The following is a 23,819-nucleotide window of genomic DNA, read 5'->3' as shown; positions in this document are numbered from 1 at the left end:
GAAGAAGACGATATACTTCTTATGATGAATCCATTATTAATAGCTAAAAAAATCAAACTACCATGGCCGAAATATCCAAGAGAAATGAGGAGAATAAAGGAAAATGACCACTGTCATTATCATCATTTTCTTGGGCACCAACCGAAAACTGGCTCGTTCTGAAAAATCTTATACAAAAAATGATAAATAATGGCGAAATCGTTACAAGGAAAATGTATGACATAAAAGAGAAAATGACAGCACATAATCCCGATTGAAAAACATCACATGATCATCAGAAGAAAAGGCAGTATTCTAGTGTTGATACGATTCCTCATGTTCCTATCCCCACTTCACTAAGAAATGTTACCCTTGAAGGATATAAAGGTTTTAATCGTGAAGATTGTCAGAGAAATCTTCCCAATTAAAAGGGGGCAAGATAAGTACAGCTCCACAATAGTGAAAAGATCTTTTAAGATCACGTATATCTCTTGTATACTATGCAAAATAAAGAATGAATTTGTGAGCAATCGAAAAGAGTATACTGTTCCAAAAGTTACGGTAAAATCTTTGTGCAACAATTGAAAAGATCTTCGATGACCTCTGATAATGATGATGATGAAGTGACAATCGAAAGGATTTTTGATAATGATGGCAATAAAAAAATGTCAATGAATTATACATCATGAAATGACAAAATGTTGCCAGTCATCAAAACACTATCAATTATCGCTATGAAAATATTGCCGATTATCGCCATGAAAATATTATTGATTATCACCATGAAAATATCATTGATTATCGCCATGAAAATATGGCCAATTATAACCACCAAATTGATATTATCGTCACCACTAATAGCTGACTATTATTGCAAAAGTTATTATCACCAAATCAATATTATCACCAAGCTAATACATTAATTTAAACGCACATATTATTGGAATATTATTAGCACTAGTGATTTATCATTTACAATGGCGGAGTGCACCTATACGGCCAACCACTCATAAGCCCTATATGTCGACAGTGATGCGATTTATCATTTACGGTAGCAAAGTGCGCCTACACGGCCAATCAGGCATATGACCTATCATATTGGTGATTCATTAGATATTATGCGGGCAGCAGTGAAAAGTCAGTGGCCCTAAAAATCCTGTGAAGGAAATCACATGCTTAGACCCATGCGGGCAACAGAGCCTGCCTATACGGCTAACCACACGTAAGACTAATGCCACCTGGAAAGCTTCTGATAGCGCCATGTGGGATGGTGAGAGAAAATGCCTTCTCATTAATGGGTTAGACCTTGCAGGCAAAGAAAAAGAGGGCTGCAGTATGCACTCTTTGGCTCGTTCATAGATAGGCCAACCATGCATAAGACCCCCCAGATTCCTGGCTTGATTTCAGTAGAAACGCATGCGGATGGGCCTCTAAATGAGTTACCCCCTCATCGATGGACTGGTGGCCTTGGATTTCGTACCCCTTAAGGTAGCCTTGTGAGCCCCGTGAACTCTAGAGAGTTATTGCAGCCAACCCTATGCGTAAAACCTATCGAGTTCACTGCCCTGGTAGCTTCACTAGGCCCCTTTAATGGATCGCAGTTTATAAAATTCCCTAGCTGTGTTGGCTCAACGAACTGATAAGAGTTACAGAGGCCATTCACATAAGACCCCCGACTCAATTACCTAAAAGTCTAAAAAAACTGTGATTGCTCCAACTACTCAAGAGCTTCGACTGTGTGTAAAGCTAACTGAAATTGAAAATTAGCACCGCTCATTGAAATAGATAGAATATAGGTGACATTATACTAACAATTGAAATAGGTTATCGCCCTATTATATGATGGAATTCCATGATTTGTCAATGCATAATTATGAATATCGATAAAACAAGTATCATACAAGCATGTGCTTAGTTATTTCCCATATTCATCAATCTCTGAGAATATGCTCATCATGTTATAATCAAATAAGAAAAAGTATATCATGAGACAAGACATCAAAATTCCATTCATTCATGGTATATTGAATTCTACAACCAAGCATGAGATTATATGTACTGAATACAAACAAAATTTTACAAATCTTCTGATACACCTAATGCAGTCATGTATCATTGAAAATCTTATTTTAATTGAACTTGAGCAGCCGCATTGTCTAGTTCACCATCAACGATAAGCTTGGCCTGATCAGGAGCATTAGCCAACTCCTGTTCTAAAGAGGCAATAACTATTTTATTTTTTAAAATTTTTGATTTCTCAAGATCAGTTATTTGAATATTATATTCAATATCCGCTTTGATTTTGCTAGTTCTTAAATTCTCCTCACGCTTCTGAATCTCGAGATCAGGAATCTGCTGCTTGAGGTTAGCTATCTTCTTGTCGGTAACTGCCGAAGATTGCTTAGAAACCTTCGATTGCTCTTAGAGAGAATTGTATTCTTTACTATATCTAGAAATCATTGTTATCACCTTTGAAGATTTATCTTTAAGTTACGATAACTCCTTTTGATGAGCCAGTATTTCGGGGGTGATAACTACATTCCGAACAGCTTCTAATTGACGAAGAGAAGCGTAGAAATGAGCCAAAGAATCGTGTAATGTAGAAAAGTTAATACTGGCCATCTTTGTAGTCTAGTTTAGGACTCCTAAGGTAGTATTCAGAGTAGGCCATAAGGTTGGATCTTTGAATACAACAACAGCCGCTGACAGAGCACCCTTAACCAAAAGCAGCATATACAGAGGAATCCTCCCAAGTGACAATACATCTGAAACAGTAGCAACAAAATTCGAGCTTACGGAACTGCTCGGAGAAGGATTGACTACAATAAAAGAGAAGAAAAGAGAGATATGAGTTGGAATAAAAACTTATAAACACTTCTATAAAATAGGATATTAAAAATAAATATACCTGCGACTGAAGTAACTAGAGGCAAAATAGGTACCCCTAAAGACTGTATTCCTTCTGGAAGAGATGAAGGACCAGGAATATCTAGGATCATGTCCACAAAAAATGGTGCCATAGTACCAATACTGGATGCGAGTGTAGTTAGAGTTATCGTATCAGCCGACTCTGTTGGAAATATAATCGTGCATGCTACAGTACTAGGCTTAACCAGTGGAGCAAGAGATGTCCAAGCTACCTTACCAGATCGTGTGCTAGGAATGTTTAGCTCGCTTGGAACTATTACTGCAATAGTAGGAGGCATCTCTAAAGTCGCCAAAGTGTTGGTAGCTGGGTCAGAGAATATCTCACATGGAAGAGGAGAATAATTGCTCCTAATTGATATGGTCATATCTACTCCTTGTACATCTTCATATTCTCCGTAATCCAATGGTTCTTCTTCTTGGCGAATTTCTGTCGTTATTACTTGAGGAGCGGTTACATCCTACGGTGTCTCATCATCAACCATAGTAGCAGCAATAATTACATTATCTTCCTTGCCAATATCCACTTCTCTTTCTTCTTCCTCACCTATATCCAGCTCTCCTTCCTCTCTTGAGTCTTTTGAAGATGAATCACTCTCGGTAGAAGTACTACCAGAAGAAGATTCTTCATCTTCACCTTCTGACAATGATGATGATGAACTCAAGTCTAATTCTTCAACAACTACTTGTTTTCCTTTCTTCAACAATCAGGCTTCATAAGTAAGGACATGTTCTTCTGTGATGGGGGCAGGAGAAGTAGAAGATGGCTCTAGTTTTAGATCGAGTTACTGGAGAAAAGGAATTTCTACGAATAGTTAGCACTTGAGGAGAAATAATTGGGGGTGCTTCTTGAGGATCAACATGCTTTGCAGCCTCTGATGTATGGGAAGGGACAGTAGAAGCTGGAGTTGGAGAAATCTCGATAGGGTTGGCAATATGTGCTTTGCTAGTCTATCTCTTTCGGGCTCTTAGATGGCCCAAAGGAAACCCATGAGTTATCCAGCCTTCAAGAGTGTTAACTGGTTTAATTTGGCAAATAGGTTCCTCTAAGGATATCTTTATGTAGATCTAACTAGGGGCACGCACATGATCATGTTCGACAGTATGCCTTATCCCTTCCATACGATCTTGCTTCCTTAATCTTGGAGGAGGCACCCATATTGGAGAATCAAGTGCCAGACAATGATGAATCAGAAGAAATTGGTGCGCCTGCCATCTCATCCAAGGATATAAAGTTTGAACATATTGCTCATGGCTAGGAATGATGAATTTGGAATTGATGCACGCACCTAGAAATTGTTTCCAAATAAGTACCCAATTGTAGGGACCCACACCGTAACTTCTCATAATGTGCATCACCATTTTAGAATATTCAGTCACTATTTCGTCGTAACCAAATTGACGAGCGAACATGCTTTTGTAATATTTTTCCCTCAAGAATTCACTGCCCTCTCTCAGCGGAAGACTACTGGATCTGATTGAAATAAAGAAATCTCGTTCATTGGGAGGAAAGGAGTCATTATCCACAACTTCATAATCATCGGCATACTGAGAAAAGGAGAATTGATAGAAATTAATGCGTTTGTCAATTCGATCTTATCGATCACCCACGCATAAGTCTTCCTCGTCATGGATCATTTCTGATAGTGCCATAATGGAAGATGAGAAGGACTAACGTAAGCTTTCTCTGGCTCATCATACATCCAAGGAAAATATACGCCAAGCCATCTTAAGAAGTAGTGCCATGACATATAAGCAGAACCAGCCCATACTGATGGACTTTTGTAGTGAGTCGCCACATCACTAAAAGCCTTATATAGCAAACATAGAATGGGGGGTGCCAGAGAATACTTTCATCCTTCTACTAATCCTCTTGCGACAACAAATACAGTTGGCTTAATGGCTTTAGCCCACTTCGAGCTAGGAAGCACCACGATGGTGAGCCAATATGCGAGAAAGGCTACAAGTTTACCTTTGGAACTATATTTTGGGGTACCTCTCATCCTCTGACGTATTTTCTCCATATCATTGGATTGGCTATTTTTGAGGCTGCGATAAAAGAAGAACGAGAAAGGTAAGTAATGGTGAAACTTATATGTATATATATGGTGCAAGATGAATTAAATGTTATACTATAATCCTTTGGAAAAATGGGCGAGCCATTGAAGTTGAGGGATCTTCCGAATATTAGGAAACTTAAACATCTCTATGAATAATTTTACTGATGTATCCGATACCAGTGCTTATCTCTGAGAGGGTGAGAAGTGTGAGAATTTCGCATTGGTTAGGATATATTTGTTGTAGAAATGACATCGAAAGTCCTGTCATTCTATATAAGTCCTAGAGGGTAATGCTAACTTCACCCAGTGGTAGGTGGAAAGAATTAGTGGTCAGATACCAATAGCTAAGGAAACCCTTAAAGACCATTGGGTCTTTGCAGAAATATTCAAAAGTGACTTCTATGGCACCATAGAGACCGTTCTCTATTAACATGGCATAATGCTTATTCAAAATTGCCTTTGCTCGTTTAGTACAATAGTTACGCAAAGATAAGAAGCCACGAGTACGGAATTCCTCGTTTCCCCACAAAGGACTCCTATCCCTAAAACGCTTTTGTATTGTCTCATAGAAATGCATGGGATATAGTGCGTGAGGATCATAACACGGAGTGAGAAATCACATAGGATAGACGTTATCGATCTGCTGTCTTGATCATCTTTCTATCAAGATACCTTCCAAGATTTGCGGTTCTTTCACTATCCAGTTAGGCGTATACATCAGCCTATTTTGAGTTATTCTGTCAGTGGGTTCACTTTGAAGGATGGATAGATGACAGTGTATGTTCAATGAAATGATTATCAGCTCATCTCTGAAAGGGCTATTAAACTTGATAAAGCCCTCCTGAACCTTCACTGTCCAAGGAATTCTGGAGTTTACTTTTCTTATGTTCTATGATCTTTTCTTAAAGCTGTTGATTCTTGGATTTAGTGTGCTTCTTCTTGGAGAAGGACGGAGGTGGCGTATCTTCTCTAGGGGGCAGGCATATGTGATCAATGCGAAGGTTAGTTGTGGATTTCAACCATGATTCCTAATCAATCTCTTGACCCTGCTTTGGAGGTCTCTCTATGTCCCCAGTTACAATAGCCTTGCATATCGGAGAAGGTAAAGCATCGATCCCATCAGAAAATTTAAAAGGTTAACAGGCTCCTTAATGTAAGCCGAGCAATTTTTGTTTATCTTTATTCTTTTCTTCGAGTGGTCTTTCTAAACAGGATGACATGGGGAAGGTTCGGGTATTTCCAAAGGGGTTGGAGAAGCTGGAAGTTCGACATGAGAAGGTTGAGTTGTTGGGGAATCTATAGCGCGGAAGGTTCTTTTTGTCTGAGCCATTATGGTATTTAAGAAAAGTCCAGTAGAGTTTTAGAGCTTAGGAAAATTTTCATTAAGTCTAATGAGTTGCAGAGAGTTACGCGGACCAAGTCACATGAGCAGCAAAGAGTTGCGCGGACCAAGTCACATGAGCAATAATGAGTTGCACGAAAACACCGAGTTGCATGGGGAAGGGGATAACTCTAGTTTGAAGGAGTGTTGAAATGAAAAAAATGGTTAAGTCCTAGTATTTATAGGGAGCATAGATTCGAATGGAGTTACGCGGGGAGAGTTTCACAAGTCTGCACAACTTAACTCAAGAAAGAAGGAATTAATCCTCTATTTACTCTAATGATCGAACAAACATAGGATCAAGGGGGCATCTGTTGGAGCATAAAATTGAGTATAAGTGATAAAGAAGAAGAAAGAAGAAAAGATTGAAAGAAATAAAGAAGATCAAAGCTAAAGAAGAGAGCAGAAGACAGATGAGTTGCATGGGTTTGTGCAACTCATGTTAGTTGTGCAGGTCCACACAACATGTTCTTTAGATGTGTATCGTGTAACAAGGGGGTTGTGTGAGGTGGGTCCCATGGCACAACATTAGAAGACTTACACGTGTGAGGGTCTATAAATACCCCCATGTTGAGTGTCAAATATTGCATATTTCCCCTATTTATATCTTAGTTTTATGAACATGATAACGCTTAATGGATATATTTTATACATGTTTGTATTGCGAGGTGAATATGAGAGCTTGGATTGAAAAGAATGTTAAAAGCATGATTTGATGCTCAAGAGTCACCAAAGCAAAGGGTGGATCTTAGGAGATCAAGAATAAAGAATTTAAATGCAAAAGATCCAAGGAAACCAAGTATGAAGGATGAAGAATGGACTGGAAAGACTTCAGAATTTATGGGAGAAAACAGACAGGTTCGGTCCGGCTGAACCCAAGTTCGGTCCGACCGAAATCGCACAAAATAGTCCAGCAACCAATGATAAAATTCAAAGCTAATTTGGTTCAACCAAAGGATAATTCAATCTGATTGAACCCAAGTTCGGTCTAACCAAAGGAAGGGTTCGGCAGGAACAAAAGTGCACAAAATCCCCCACGAAGAATGATGAATTTTGGAGTTAATTCGGTTCGATCGAGGATTAATTCGATTCGACTGAACCCAAGCTCGTTGTGACTGAAATCAGGCAACTACTAAAATAGAATCTTGTCATGATTCAAACTCGACTTCGGTCCGACCAAAGCATAATGCAGCTGCGTAAATTTGAGGCAGTTTTAAGGTCGGTTTGCGGAAATTCCAAGGCGGTGCGAAAGATAGTGTTTCACAACTATAAATAGGAGTCCCTAGGACATCCCAAACCATCTTCTAGGGTTTAAGGAGTGGAGCCAAAGGGTGGAGAAGCCTCCCAAGAGTTTTTCTTCCTCTTCCTTAGTTTATTTTCATGTTTTATTTAAGAGTTTTTGGTTTAATCATGTCCATGGTTAACTAAACCTCTTAGTTAAGGCTAAGAGGTGAAGCTTATAGCGTGTTGGGATGTTTATCTTGCTTTGATTCTCATTTATGTTGAACTTCATTGAATTCTAGTTTTATATTAAAGGAATATTTTTAGTTTTCTATGGTTTTTTGTGAGTCAAATTACAATAAACGCTGCGATAGCTTTGAATATCTTCTTTTCCTGTTTTGAGGTTGTGGGATTGGTATATCCTGTTGTTCACCATCATCTCTTGGGCATGGTAGGGTGATGGAACCCCTTCCAATCATCAGAATTCTCCTCCATTGAGAATTAGGTCAATGAAAAGTTCATATTTGATTTAAATTTCTTTATCTTCCAATTAGATAGGATAGGACTCCAATTCCAATTGTGTTCCTTGAATCAAGTAAGGTAGCATCTTGATAGCTAAAAGTGCATCCTTGGCACCCTAGTTCCCACCTTTAAATTCATAAGTTTTAATCAACATTATTCACACTCACTTTCAATTATTTCAAAATTTAAATTTAGATCTTCTTCTAATTCAATTTCTAGTTATTTTCAGAATACGTACAAGATTAGTCCCTATGGATTTGACCTTAGTCTCATCGAGATTATTACTACATCGCGACCCTACACTTGCTGTTGTGAACAAGTTTTTGGCGCCATTGCCGGGGACTACGGCTGCATTTTTCTGAGATTAATTGGTATTAGAATTAGGTTAAGATTAGGGTTTATTTTTCTGTTATGTTTTTAGGTTAGGATTTTTTCTGAAATTATTTTAAAAACTAACATTGTTTTCTATTTTGTAGGATCCTAACATATCAACTCCAATCCGGTAACCTCTTTCCAATTCTCTCTTTCTTTTCTAGATTTCTTATTTTCTTTAGTTTTCTTTCTTCTTAGGTTTAATTGTCTAGTTACTTGAAGGCTGAGAGCGTTTCATGCCCAAGTGGGTTTGTGACAACACCCTTCGTCTCTTGAGTGAAGGAGGATTAGTTGAAGGGTTGCCTATCCATCACTGGATTAGACACCACCTGAGATCCTCTGAGTCTATAGAAGTGATGGCTACAAATCAACCTCAACCTCTAGTTGAGGAAGTTTAAGATGAAAACAAGGTTCATAATGCACTCCCGCCTCGTACTCTATGAGATTATTTCAACTGGCGAGGGTGAGCACACATTCCTGCAGATATTCCCATTGAATGCAGGAATTGTGGATGTTAAAGTAGGGGAGATTCAACTCCTTCCTAAGTTTCGTGGAATAGAATCTGAAAGTCCGTACTTGCTTATGAAAGAGTTCGATGAGATAATATTTACGTTACACTTCCTAAACATGTATGAGGACACGGTAAGGTTGAAATTGTTTCCTTTCTCTTTGAAAGAAAAGGTTAAGTCATGGTTACATTCCTTAAGACCACAGTCCATTAGCACATGGGCTGAGATGACAAGGGAGTTCCTTAAAAAGTTCCTCCCATATCACAAAACGAATACCTTAAGGAAAAAAATAATGAATTTTGTGCAAAAAGAAGATGAGACCTTCTAATGATGGGAGCGATTTAAGGATCTCATAAATTCATGTCGACAACATGGCTACAAAACATGGAAGATAACAAGCTTTTTCTATGAAGGATTGACCTCATCCATGCGCCAATTTGTAGAGATGATGTGCAATGGGGAATTTATAAACATGGAAGTCAATGATGCGTAAGACTATTTTGATAAACTCGCTGAAAACACACAATCATGGGATACCTCCTCAAGAACTATCACTTCTCAGCCTACTCAATCAAAGGAAAGAGGAGGAACTTATGTCTTAAAAGAGGAAGATGATGTAAATGCAAGAATAACCAAACTCACAAGAAAAGTCGAGGCCATGGAACTTAAGAAGGCAGAACCCAAAAAGGCTGCTGAAGTTGTCTATGGTATTTGTGCTTATAGTATACATACAACTGAGAATTGTCCAATAATTACTGCTTTTCAAGAGATATTAAATGAGAAATCAAATGTCATAAACAACTACCAAAGACCTTTCAATGGACCCACCTCAAATATATATAACTCAAGTTGGAGGAACCATTCAAATTTTAGTTGGAGGAATGGACAAAATGCTACTCCTTAAGGGATCCTTAACCAAATTTTTAATCAAAGGAAACCTCATGAGGATCCGGTCTTAAAACATATTTAAAATCAGGGTATGCTACAAGCCTTTCAAGACCTTACAAAGACTATACAAGGGCTTGAGACAAAAAATTCAATTGGGAAAAAAGGGATCCTTCCTATCCACCTCTTCCTAATCAAAAACCGCAATATGAAATAAGTGACCTAAGCTCTTCAAATCAGATGGAGTGGGCTAAGTCTATCACCATTCTTAGGAGTGGGAAGATTATTGACAAAACTATTCTGGCGAGGGCTGAAAAGCCTAAGGACCCGAAGGAGCTGAGAATAATAGACCTAGTAATGCTTCACATGGGTTAGAACCATAACCTCAAAGTAAGCTAAATGCGTCATTCCCTCAACTGTTGATTGTACCAAAACTTCTAGCTAACTCACATGATATTCTAGAGGTGTTAAAACAAGTAAAGGTCAACATTCTTCTGTTGGATGCCATTAAATAAATCCCTTCATATGCCAAATTTTTTCTATGCACTACTAAAAGATGGAAAAACATTTAAAAGAAAATTTTTTCTAACAGAAAAGGTGAGTGTCATCCTCAAGAAAGATGTGCCACAAAAATATAAAGATCCTGGTAGCTCAACTATCACTTGTATAATTGGGAATCACTAGATTGAGCATGAACTTCTTGACTTGGGGGCGAGTGTAAATTTGATCCCTTGGTATACGAACAATTGGGTTTATGTGAATGAAAACCCACCCAGACCACATTACAACTTATTGATCGTTCAATCCGCATACCGAGAGGGATGATAAAAAATGTGTTGGTCCAAGTTGACAAATTCTACTATCCAGTAGACTTTATTGTCTTAGATACTCAACCCATCGTAGATATGAGCACTCAAATTCCCGTCATTCTTGGTCGTCCATTCCTTGCTACATCAAATGCAATCATTAATTGTAGGAATGCAATTATGAATTTATCTTTCAAAAATATGACATTGGAGTTCAATATCTTTTTCAACATTAGCAAACAGTCAGAGGATTTTAATCATATCCATGACATTAACTTGATAGATTCTTTTGTAGAAGATAGAGCACTTCTGACTCTATAATTTGACCCTCTAGAGACGTGATTAGCCCACTCCCCTAATTTGAATGATGACACGATTAGGGAGATGGATGTCATGCTTGATGTTGCACCGATACTTGAAGTTAACTTGTGAAGGCCACAATTTGAGAAATTACCCCAAACAAATGTAGTGCCTCTATCGTTTTGCCTCAAAGCACTGAAGCTTGACTGGAAACCTTTACCCGATAATCTTAAATATGTATATTTAGGTCAAGAAGAGACATAGCAGGTGGTGATTTCTTCCCACCTTTATAAAGAACAGGAGAGTATGCTTATTTCCACTCTCATTGAGCATAAATGAGCCATTGGATGGTTGATTACGGACCTCAAGGGAATTGACCATTTAATTTATACTCACCACATTCATCTTGAGAATAATGCAAAAACCTTTCGACAACCACAACATTGACTAAATCCAAATATGAAGGAAGTGGTAAAGGCTGATGTACTTAAGTTATTGGATGTGAGTATCATATACCCTATATTCGATAGTCAATGGGTGAGTCCAACTCAGGTGGTTCCTAAGAAGTCCATAATCACCATCATAGCCAATGCCACAATGAACTCATGCCAACTAGAGTCACTACTGGTTGGAGAATGTGCATTGATTACTGGAAAGTAAATATTATCACAAGGAAAGACAACTTTTCTTTACCCTTCATTGATCAAATTTTAGAAAGGCTAGCTAGTCATTCTTACTACTGCTTCCTTGATGGGTATTCAGGCTACAATCAGATTGAGATAGCCCTTGAAGGCTAGGAGAAGATAACATTCACACGTCCTTTTGGCATATTTTCTCAATGAAGAATGCCATTCAAAATGTGTAATGCCTCTACCACTTTTCAACGATGCATGTTAGGTATATTTTCTGACATGATAGGGCAATATTTAAAGGTCTTCATGGACAACTTCTTTGTGTTTAGTCCATCCTTCAGCAAGTGTTTGGAAAATCTTAAAAATGTGCTAAAGCGATGCAAAGAAAATAATTTGGTTCTGAATTTGGAGAAATGCCATTTCATAGTTCCCAAGGGAATTGTTCTTGGACATATAATTTCGTCCAAGGGAATTGAGGTGGGTAAGGCCAAAATCGATCTTATCTCTAACCTACCACCTCCCAAGAGAATACGTGACATGCGATCCTTCTTGGGACATGCTAAATTTTACAGACGATTCATAAAGGACTTTAGTCACCTCTCTTGTCCTTTACGTAATCTACTCCAAAAGGATTCACCATTCAAGTGGAGTGAGAATGCCAAAAAGCTTTTTTTAAGCTCAAGGGTATATTGACTACTGCTCCTATCATGCAGCCACCCGATTAGAGCATCCCTTTTGAGATTATGTATGATGCATCTGACTATTCAATTGGAATGGTGTTAGGCTAGAGAAAAGAAAAGAAGCCCTACGTTGTTCACTATGTAAGTAGAACTCTAAATTATGCCCAAGTGAACTACTCTACTACAGAGAAGGAGCTCTTAGCCATAGTGTTTGCTTTGGACAAATTTAGGTTCCACTTGATCAGATCTAAGATCATCATCTACACTGATCATGCGACACTAAAGTATCTTCTTTCTAAGATGAATGGCAAGCCCTGCTTGATAAGATGGATCCTTATAATCCAGGAATTTGATTTAGAAATAAGAGATAAAAATAGAGTAGAGAACGTAATAACTAACCATCTTTCAAGACTTGATCTCCCCGATTCCCTTAAGACGACACTTATAAACGACATGTTCCTTGATGAACAACTGTTTAAACGCTCTCTGTCACGCCCCAAACTCGAAAACCGGGCTCACAAAATTCCCGATCGCCGAATCCGGTGCCGACAGCCTCCGTAGAACCCCATTCTCGGCTTCCAACGCCCATTCGCCGGGTTCCGATCCTGGGATGCTACGAGGAGGATTTTCAACATCAGTTTAATTCATAATAAGCATAACCAAAGGCATAACCCATAAACAACAACCAAAAACTCCATCACATTTCCACTATGATCAAAAACTTTACAAGTATAATGAGCGTAAAGGGAAATACAATGATGATAAACAAAACTCCAAAATAATCTACCACGTGCTCAAGCCTCAGCGCTGCTGTGATCCAATGTCACCTGCACGCAACAGTCGTGCATAAGCTTATAGAAAGCTCAAAGGGTGGTGAAAGTGTTTGCTCAAGGTGGTAATGTAGTTATGCAGTATCAGAGTAATGCAGAACATGCTGATGAAAGCCAAGAATACCATTAGCCATACCAAGGCCATGCGGTGCAAAGCATGAATGATGTCGGCCATACCAAGGCCATGCAATGCGAAATGTAACTCAAGCATACAAATCCTCATCTAAGTCCACATGTCAATACGACTCAAAATCTAGAATATCACCGGGGTCTAGTACACTCCAAGCCAGATTGCCGCCCCATCGCGCGCAATAAGGTGAGTGGAAAAGACCTCACTATCCGCTTGCCAATATCGGGCTCGGCTCGTCAATAGCGAACCCATTCCTTGAGCTGGTCAGACTCAGCCTAGCATTGCCCCCTACTCTCGGGCGGGTAAGGCCGCACCCCCTTCCAACAGACCACGACACAGTGGCAAAGCGCAACCGTCTGGTAATCGGCACTCGGCGCTCATGCACCCACTCGGTCTAGACGTTGGAGCAACCTCTTGGTACCATAAGTGTTTAGGAACTTTCACCCAGGAATATCTATAGCACCTCATGTATAACAATATTTTCGGTATCCAATCCTGCCAACCATGATACGTCAGTGGAGGCTATGGCCCTGATGTCGCTAGGGCGTATAATAACCATATCACACAATACGAATGCATGAATCATACTATCCAGTCATACAGCAATCTTGTGCATATCATGCGCTCATGTAGGGCAACACCCCCTAACCGGGAGCCCCTAAAAAATCTGCCCGAAGGCATATGATATGATCAGTCACTTCTCATATCAAGCATACATATGATGCGTATGATCATGAGTTATGGAGCTATACTACACATGTTATAAAATAATGCATTATCCTTACAACGCAGATGGCCTAGACGGCCTTCACACAACAAGTACAGGCCTATCAATGGGCCCTAGGGAGAGTCGTAATGTGGACGTTTAACCAACATTTAAACGTGCAATGTGGACGTCAAACCAACATTGCTCCCAAGGCACGACTGTCATAAACATCATTACATAAACCATGTTGGGATCACACATTGCAATGGACCTTAGGTACATCCCATTGGGCCTTAAATACATCAAATGGGCCAAATCACATGGGCCTTATATTCATCAAGTGGGCCACATCAATGGGCCGCACCAATGGGCCTTATGTACATTGCAATGGGCTATAACCCGTGGGCCTTATAATGCATCAAATGGGCCTAATCTCATAGGTCTTATGTGTATCAAAGGGGCCACACCAATTGGGCCTTATATGTACATCAAATGGGCCTCAACCCATAGGCCCCAATACATTTTAATGGGCCTTAACCCATGGGCCCCTAATACATCAAATGGGCCTCGACCCATGGGCCTTACATATATCAAAGTGGGCCTCAACCATGGGCCACAAGTAAACTGAGATGGGCCTCCCACCACTAGTATACTATATATAGTATAATATATAATATATGTATATTTATATAGTACATACAATATTATATATAATATAATATTTTATATATATATATAAATATATATACACACACTTACACACCCACACACGCACACACAAGAACACACCCACCGTCTCCTGGACGGTGGGGATAAAAGTACAAACATCACAGTGGGCTCCACCGTCTAGGCGGACGGTGGAAATGAAACACATAGATCACTGTGGGCTCCATGTGGGGCCCACCATAATGTTGACATGCCATCCAACCCGTTGATAAGGTCACGTAGACCTAGATGAAGGGTAAAAACAAATTTCACCCTGATCCAAAACTTCTGTGGACCCCAAAAAGGGTTTCAAAGGTAGAGTTCAATTCACACTGTTTCTTATGATGTGGGCCACCTGAGTCTTGGATGGACTTGAAATTTGGAGGGGGCCCACTGCTGGGAGTGGCCCACCTCATGAACAGGTTGGATGACAAAGGGCACTGGTGCGCAGGCAGCGCCTGCTACCTTTCTGACACAGCAGCAGCAGCGCTGCTGCTGATGTTATTATTATTTTTTAATTTTTAGTTTCTCTGTGGATTTTACAGGTGGGGTCCACCTCTTGAGAATCCACTCCGTCCAATGGCCCTCCATGGCTCCAAACAAGCAAAACAAGCCCAATATTGGGCATATTTCAGCGTATAAACAATCAGGGACGGTTTCAATGGTGAAAACCACCATTTAATATGGTATGGCCCGCCAGGACCTCAGGATGACACCATTTTTCGGTTCAACGCCTAAAATGAGGTTGGGAAAGGAATGGACGGCGTGGATTGCAGACATACATCAAGGTGGGAACCATATGAGTGGGCCACCCATAAGCTTTGGAAATAAGATGATATTTGTGATTTCCAACAAACGTCCAGCGTCCAGGGACGCTGGACGGTCTGGCCATGCAAGGTGGGCCTGCTCAGGTGGGCCACCAATGATGGATGGTGTGGGTACTACACACATGAAGTGGGTCCCACTTATAGGCGGCTTAGACAAAATACATACATCATAGTGAGGTCCATTCAAGTGGGCCACACAACCTCATTATCATCACACAAAAAAAGAAATAAAGAGGGAGAGAGAGAGGTAGAGAGTGGGACACGCGTGAAGGAGGGACCCCGACACTATGGGCCCTCCCTTGCACTAAATCATACATCAAGTGGGTCCCATTACACATAGGCCCATTAAATCAAAATCCAATGGTGGAGATCCCTTCTCTACTAAATTAGATGGTCTAGATGACCCTAAATATGTAAGGAAAATAAACATCATGATGGGGTCCATGGAGAATGGCCCCATAATGGAATGATCATGATGATCCAAGTGGGCCATCGGCCACATCTCAGGGTTCAAAGTGAGATCCAAACCATTGATCGGTTGGCCTCACTTGGCCCATCTTAAAAAAAATTAAAACTACCCTATCAAAGCACCCACCACTTGATCTTCTTGCTCCCTTGGCTTCCTTAGCTCCTTGTGCTTCTCTTTAATAGAGGAAGATGAGAAATGGATGGCTAAGATGGGAGATCTAGGGATGGAAAGGTGGGCCACACTTGTAGCTTGGAAGAGTTGGAGAGGCTCATACGTATGGATTTTTTTCTTGCTTTTGGGAGAGTTTGAAAATGAGAGAGAGACTTGTAAAGGGAGAGAGAGAGAGGGAGTGATGGGTGATGGAGTGATGGATGTGGTGAGTGATGGGTGTAAGAGGCTTTTTGACTTTTGTGGCTAATGGTGTAAGAAAAGTATGGCTTGTGTAAGAACTTTTTAACTTTGGGGCTTGCTTGGGAAAGGGTGAAAGGTGATGTGTACTTGACATGATGGGGATGGATTGATTGATTGATTGAGGTGACATCTCGTAGAGATTCTCTCAGGTTTTGCAACGTGCGGCGTTTTCCTCGCACCGAACGCTGGCCCACATCTCCTGACCAGGGTATCGCCTCGGCGCGCGAGTCATGGCATTGGAACCGTGGCGACGGCGCGGTCGCTATGGTAAAGGTCTTGGGTTGAGTCGACTCGGGTTGACGGTATGATAATCAAGGTCGCACGTAAATACCGGTTAAGGGCCGAAAGTTGCCGAAATTCGACCGGGAAGACCGCGGAAGTTTAAGGAACGGTACGGTCTAGGATACGGGGCTTACACTCTCAATTACCTTGGTTTGTTGACATTGGGAATTATCTTGCCACAGGTTTCACGTCAACATATTAGACTACGCAAGATAAAAAAATTCTTCACCGAGGTACGTAAGTTTTTCTGGGATGATCCTTATTTGTTTAAATATTGCCTAGACTAAATTCTAAGGAGATGTGTGCCAGACAATGAACATCAAAGAGTAATCTCCTTTTGTCACTCTCAAGCATGTGGTGGTCACTTTTCTACTATAAAGATGATGACTAAAATTCTATAGTGCAGCATTTACTGGCCCACTATGTTCAAAGATACTCATGAGTTTTGCAAAGCTTGTGAGCATTGTCATAAATTGGGAGGGTTGTCCCATCAAAATATGATGCCACTGAACTCAATTCTTATCATTGAAGCATTTGGTAACTGGGGCATCTATTTCATAGGGCCATTCCCCAAGTCCTTTAGAAATAATTACATCTTATTAACAGTGGACTATGTCACTAAGCGGGTTAAGGCGATCCCGTGCCGGAATAATGATCATAAACCGCTCATTCTATTCTTAAAAGAAAATATCATTTCTCGATTTAGAACGCCTCGAGCCATCATTAGTGATGGAGGCTCACACTTTTGTAATAAGCCATTTGTGAACTTAATGAAGAAATATGACATCTCTCATATGGTGAGCACTCTATACCACCCGTAAACAAGTGAGCAAGCTAAGATTTCTAATAAGGAAATTAAACAAATTCTGGAAAAAATGGTTAACCCTAACCATAAGGATTGGTCAATCCACTTGACCAATGCTCTATGGGCTTATCGTAAAGCTTTTAAGACCCCATTGGATTGTCTCCCTTTAGACTCGTCTATGGGAAAGCTTGCCACTTACCCATAGACTTAGAGCATAGAGCCTACTGGCTATAAAAAATATGAACTTTAATTTGGACAACGTTGTCTCACTGCCCAAGCTTCAATTAAATGAACTCGAAGAAATCTGGAACGATGCTTATGAGAATTCGAGAATTTACATGGACAGGATGAAGGTATTCCATGACAGGAACATCCTTCGAAAATCATTCATAACCGGTCAAAGTCCTTCTGTACAATTCTCAGTTATATCTTTTTCCAGGTAAACTTCACTCTCATTAGACATGCCCTTTCACTGTTACTAAGGTCTATCCTCATAGAGCCGTCGAGATAAGAATCCAATGAACGACAATGTTTTCGAAGTGAACGGACATTATCTAAAGCCATTTGTTGAGAAGTTTTATCTAGAAGATATGTCCATACCTCTGATTGATCCTGTGTATCAGGATTGACCTCCTAGTCTGATGGAGGTGTAGTTAGGTTTATTGCTTTCATAGGATTTAGGATTAGGATAGTTTGATTTCAGTTTATTTAGTCTTCATGCTAACCCATCTTCACATTAAGAACTTTGGAAAAGCTTCAACGCTTCTTCTTCAGGTATTATCCTCCTATCACTTCCCATTTCTTTTCATTGTCTCATATCTTTTATGTTGAGGATAATGTAGATTTTAGGTTGGGGGTGTGGATTAGGTAAACTAATCAGTGTTTTCTTAGTCTTTAAGCAAAAATTCTAAAAAAATTCAATTTTTCAATTTAAAAATCTGCTCAGAAAATGATAGTTCGTGTAATTAAGAATGCCTTGAGTATGATGATAAGATAGAGATTGAATTTTCAATTGATCAATCGAGTAAACTATCACTTAAGTTATTATGTTTGATTGATTAAAAGGAAGTTTGAATATCATGTTGATCTAAATCACAAGTCACATTCAATTTGCTTTCTATGAATTATATTAGAATTTCTGATTGTTAGTATGTGAATCATTGATAAGTGTTGAGAATTAATTCTTGAGAATTTTATCCACCTTAAAAAATGATGAAAATAACTAGTTAAAAAAACAATGAGATTGACAAAAAGGTCATGTATGATGAAAAAGACTGAAAAAGAATGAAAATAATGAATAATTTGAAAAGAATAAAGATTTAAAGTCTAAAAAGAATGAATAAAAAGTAACCATCGATATAAAATCAAAAATTGGAAAAAGAATGAAAATGGGATAAGTTCAGAATCAACACTTGATTATTCAATTAATCTTGAGGTGATGAGCATGGCTAACATTAGAAAATGATAGTATTTTTATGGAGAGTAAGTTGGAAATCACTAGCACATTGGAAAAACTTGATATATGAACTTATGCTCTTAAGTGAGTAATGAAGAACCTATTTGATTGATTGCTCGCTTGATTCGGCTCTAGGTTTTCAAACTTTCACTCTTGCCTCTATGGATTATACTCATTCATACTTGTTTACACAAAAGATTATTTTCCAGAAGAGGTTTTGACATTGAGAATTAAAGATTATGTAACGCATGTTTTTCTCGGGACTAGTAAAATGTTGGTTGGGGGTGTGTTAAGTGTCAAATATTACATATTTTCCCCTATTTATATCTTCATTTTATGAACCTAATAACACTTAATGGATATATTTTATACATGTTTGTATTGCGAGGTGAATCTGAGAGCTTGGATTGAAAAGAATGTTAAAAGCATGGATTTGATGCTCAAGAGTCACCAAGGCAAAGGGTGGATCTTAAGAGACCAAGAATGAAGAATTCACATGCCAAATATCCAAGGAAACTAAGTACGAAGGATGAAGAAAGGATTGGAAAGACTTCAAAATTCGCAGCAGAAAACAGACAAGTTCGGTCCGACCTCTGACGAAAATCGCACAAAACAGTCCAGTAACCAATGATGAAATTCAGAGTTAATTCGGTTCGACAAAAGGATAATTCAGTCCAATAGAACCCAAATTCAGTCTAACTAAAGGAAGGATTTGGCGTGACTGAAAGTGCACAAAAAACTCCAGCGAAGAATGATGAATTTCGGAGTTAATTCGGTTCGCCCGAGGATTAATTCAGTCTGACGGAACCCAAGCTCAGTGTAAGCAAAATCAGGCAACTGTTGAAACAGAATCCTATCATGATTCAAACTCAACTTTGGTCGAACCGAAGCATAACGCGGCTGCATAAATTTGAGGCGGTTTTAAGGTCAGTTTGTGGAAATTCCAAGGCGGTGCGAAAGATAGTATTTCATAACTATAAATAGGAGTCCCTAGGACATCCCAGACCATCTTCTAGGGTTTAAGGAGTGGAGCCAAAGGGTGGAGAAGCCTCCTAAGAGTTTTCTTCCTCTTCTTTAGTTTATTTTCATGTTTTATTTATGAATTTTTAGTTTAATCATGTCTATGGTTAACTAAACCTCTCAATTAGGGCTAAGAGGTGAAGCTTGTAGTGTGTTGGGATGTTTATCTTGCTTTGATTATTGTTTATGTAGAACTTCATTGAATTCTAGTTTTATATTAAAGGAATATTTTCAGTTTTCTATGGTTTGTTGTGACTCAAATTACAATAGACGTTGCGATAGCTTTAAATATCTTCTTTTCCTATTTTGAGGTTGTGAGATTGGTAAATCCTATTGTTCACCATCGTCTCCTGGGCATGGTAGGGTGATGGAATCCCTTTCAATCATCACAATTCTCATCCATTGAGAATTAGGTCAATAAAAAGTTTAGATTTCATTTAAATTGCTTTATCTTCCAATTAGATAGGATAGGACTCCAATTCCAATTGTGTTCCTTGAATCAAGTAAGGTAGCATCTTGATAGCTACAGGTGCATCCTTGGCACCCTAGTTCCCACCTTTAAATTCATAAGTTTTAATCAACATTATTCACACTCACTTTCAATTATTTAAAAATTTAGATTTAGATCTTCTTCCAATTCTAGTTCTAGTTGTTTTCAGAATACGTATAAGATTAGTCCCTGTGGATTTGACCTCGGTTTGACCGAGATTATTACTACATCGTAACCCTACACTTGGGGTTGTGAACACCCTCCAACCCTTTATTTTTATTTTTATTATTTTTTTTTGGTTGGGGGGGGGGGGGGAGATGCAAGATCAAAGCTGCTAGAGAAGAAGTCTGATACCTCTGATAGGTATTGGAAGTAGAGATGTAGACTAGAGCGTGCAACATGGGTAGTTGCACGGGTCTACGTAACTCCTGGGTCCACGTAACTCCCTGATGAGTTGCGCTGAAAGACTACTCCTTGAAGGACATGAGCTATGTTTGTGCAAATTTGTTGCAGTCTTTCAAAGAGATTTAAATATTCTGTCGAAAGAAATACTACTTGGGCAAATGTACGAAGAATATCTAGATCCGCACAACTCTTCTTTCATAAATATAAAATACCGCAAGCCGAGATGTTGCCGAAATTGATATTTAAACTTGTTTAATTCTTGATTATGTACTTTATCTTAGAATCAATGGATATACGAGGATGTAATCGTATCTAGAATAAATAAAATACATCATGATGATTGTTCTCTCGATCTTTTATTTATTATTATTGAATAAGATAACCCCCAAATCAAATAAATTTGTTTCTTGTCGAAACAAAGGTCTTAAGGTCTAATCATATGTACTTATTGGCTAACCCATGAACCTAATACCCAATTTGACATGTTTTAGTGCAAACTTGGTTTGCAAAGTTTCTTTTTTAATTGGGCTTTCTGGACTTTAAGATTCCTCTTAAAATTCTAGGTCCATCGGGTTCAAGCATGTGGACGCATGTGCCAACATATGATTAGTTAAAAAATAAATTATAGTGACGCCCGAGGACTTTCAATATCCTAGTATTGGAGGGATCGTGTGTCACAAAAGTCTTATATATAACAGGAAGATTGAAGAGCTCTGGCCCTCACCAACCCAAAACAAATCAAATCAAAACTAAAGTGCATCTCTATTTATTCTTTTATTTTATCTTAGCTTAGCTTATCTTAGATTAAGTTTAGCATAAGTAGTGTGATCATGTCCGCCTACATTGCTACATTGGATTGATCTGAATTAAGAGCAGTGTGATTCTCTTCCATTTACGCTAAGATATATTGTAAGGATAATTTTTCTTTCCTTTTCAGTAGTGTTATTTTCCTTTGTCTGCGCCCAAGTTGCTAAACCAAGGAAGACTTAAATCTAGAGCCTTGCCATTTATGGCACAAATGTTGGATCGTCAAAGGATACTTTTGTAAGTTTTCATTTTTTTAATATTTAAATTAATGCCATTGAGTTTCTTTTACTCTCACATTGCACGAATTGGGTTATCTTTGCTATTATGATGAGAAAAAGTCATTTCGACTGAAATACAAAAAGAATTCAATAGAAGGATGAACCCTCCCATTCCCAAATCACTTGGTTTCATTTATAGGTGGCTAAGTAGACACTCAAACTGCTTTAGTTCTCGATCATGAATGACTACTTACCATCTATTTGTCTATTTCAGTGCTTAGGGTCATAGTCGTTTAGCTCATATCAAGCTTTGAAAGGTTCTAACATGCCAAGTACCATACACATATACCATCAACTAAGTTTCGAGCCAAACAAATTGTAATTTGAATTTGTTTTCGCCAAAGACAGACACAATGAGATAATAAAACAAGCTAAATAACCAAATGTAACAACTAACAATCTAAGCTTGCAACCGATCCCACCATTCATTCATCAGCAAGGAAACATTCTTAAAGAAAATGGTTCATAAATCGGAATACTCGTTTCGTGTTTTTAGTCCATCTTTCATTTGGTTCCTCTCTATTTCCATGCATATAAAATCTCTCTCTCTCTCTCTCTCTCTCTCTCTCTCTCTCTCTCTCCGGGGGTCGGTGTGTGTATTTGTGTCTCATTATTAAAAACTCAGATTGCCCTCTTCAAGGCTACAATACGTACGTTGGGTCAGTCCTAACCTCAATGCTACACATTTTGGTCATCGCTTAGTGGTACATGTTCACCTTCCATCTTACCATCAAGCTCAATTTCTTTTGTACTGTGGTCTTTGATGTATGGTTTCTTTAAAACTTGCTTCAAATTAATATGCTAGATCAAATGGGCCTTGTTGATGTAAGAAGATCCACCGTCTTTCATAGCCCACCTTGCCTTCTCCCCAAACTCTCTCTCGCTCTTTCTTCTCTCTTCTCCTTCTTCTCCTTCATCCAACAATACCTCTATTGCTTTCTTCACATCATCCATCTTCACAAGCTCCTCAATGCCCACCTCTTGCCACCACGTACCACTTACCTTGACTCTAATGTTGACCCCAATCTCCAAAATGTTTACTACCAGTTTCTCATTGAGGAAGTACTCCGAGAAGAGTGGCTATGTTTTCATGGGCACACCGGCACAGATACCCTCCAGTGACGAATTGTGTTAAGAACCCTACCATCGAGGGGTGTGATAATATTAGTAGTTGTGGCACCCATCCACTGATGATAAGACCTCTCTCTTTTACCCTCTCCTCAAATCCCTCTGCAAGCCATTTCTCCATCTCGGATGATTACTCGCCATTCCTAACAACCCAAATGAATAGTTGCTTAGACACCTCTAAGCCCAGCCCGATTTCTATCAGTTAGGGAGGTGTGAAACGGCACAAACTTCCAAAACAAACATAAATGATGGACTTGGGCTTCCTCAAATCAAGCCAACTTAAACACTGGCTCTTAGTGATGGACGCCTGCTCACCTCTATCAGCCTTATCTGATCAATCCTTATTATAGAGGGACATGTTGGCAGCATTGCACAAAAAACCTTAGTATCTCGCCTCCCAAAACACTAGAATTATGGGATATAATATAACAATGAAATAAATCAAAGCATAAACCACATGACATAAGAGATTTTACGTGGAAAACCCTCGAAGAGGTAAAAACCATGGGACCTAATCCAAAGCAACAATTCACTATGAAGTAGAACGTTACAACTGATCACAAACACACACCACTGGGATCAAACCTTCTTCACTCATGTAGGAGTGGATGAATAATAAGAGAAAAATGAAAATGGAGAGATCGCATCGATCACGAGGACGTAAAAGTGTTGAGATGTCGACTGCGCAGTAGATCACCTCTACAAGCAGAATCCTCCCTTCCACAAGCTTCCTCTCTCTCTCTCTCTCACCTTGGCCATGAAAAATACTTAATGGAATCACTTTAGGAAGCCTTAACA

The 23,819-nt window shown here is 39.1% G+C and overlaps 1 non-coding gene across 1 annotated transcript; it reads right to left on the bottom strand.

The window, feature by feature from the left end:
- Window positions 1-9,242: 9,242 nt before the first annotated feature.
- On the bottom strand, window positions 9,243-9,347 carry LOC131226401 (small nucleolar RNA R71). The gene has a single exon (XR_009161788.1). It is a non-coding gene; the product is annotated as a small nucleolar RNA R71 (small nucleolar RNA).
- Between the last annotated feature and the right edge of the window lie 14,472 nt (window positions 9,348-23,819).

Source organism: Magnolia sinica, chromosome 14, assembly GCF_029962835.1.
Source record: "Magnolia sinica isolate HGM2019 chromosome 14, MsV1, whole genome shotgun sequence".
Classification (NCBI taxonomy): domain Eukaryota; kingdom Viridiplantae; phylum Streptophyta; class Magnoliopsida; order Magnoliales; family Magnoliaceae; genus Magnolia; species Magnolia sinica.
Note: the sequence above shows the minus strand (reverse complement) of the source record. Positions and strands in the feature narration are given on the sequence as shown.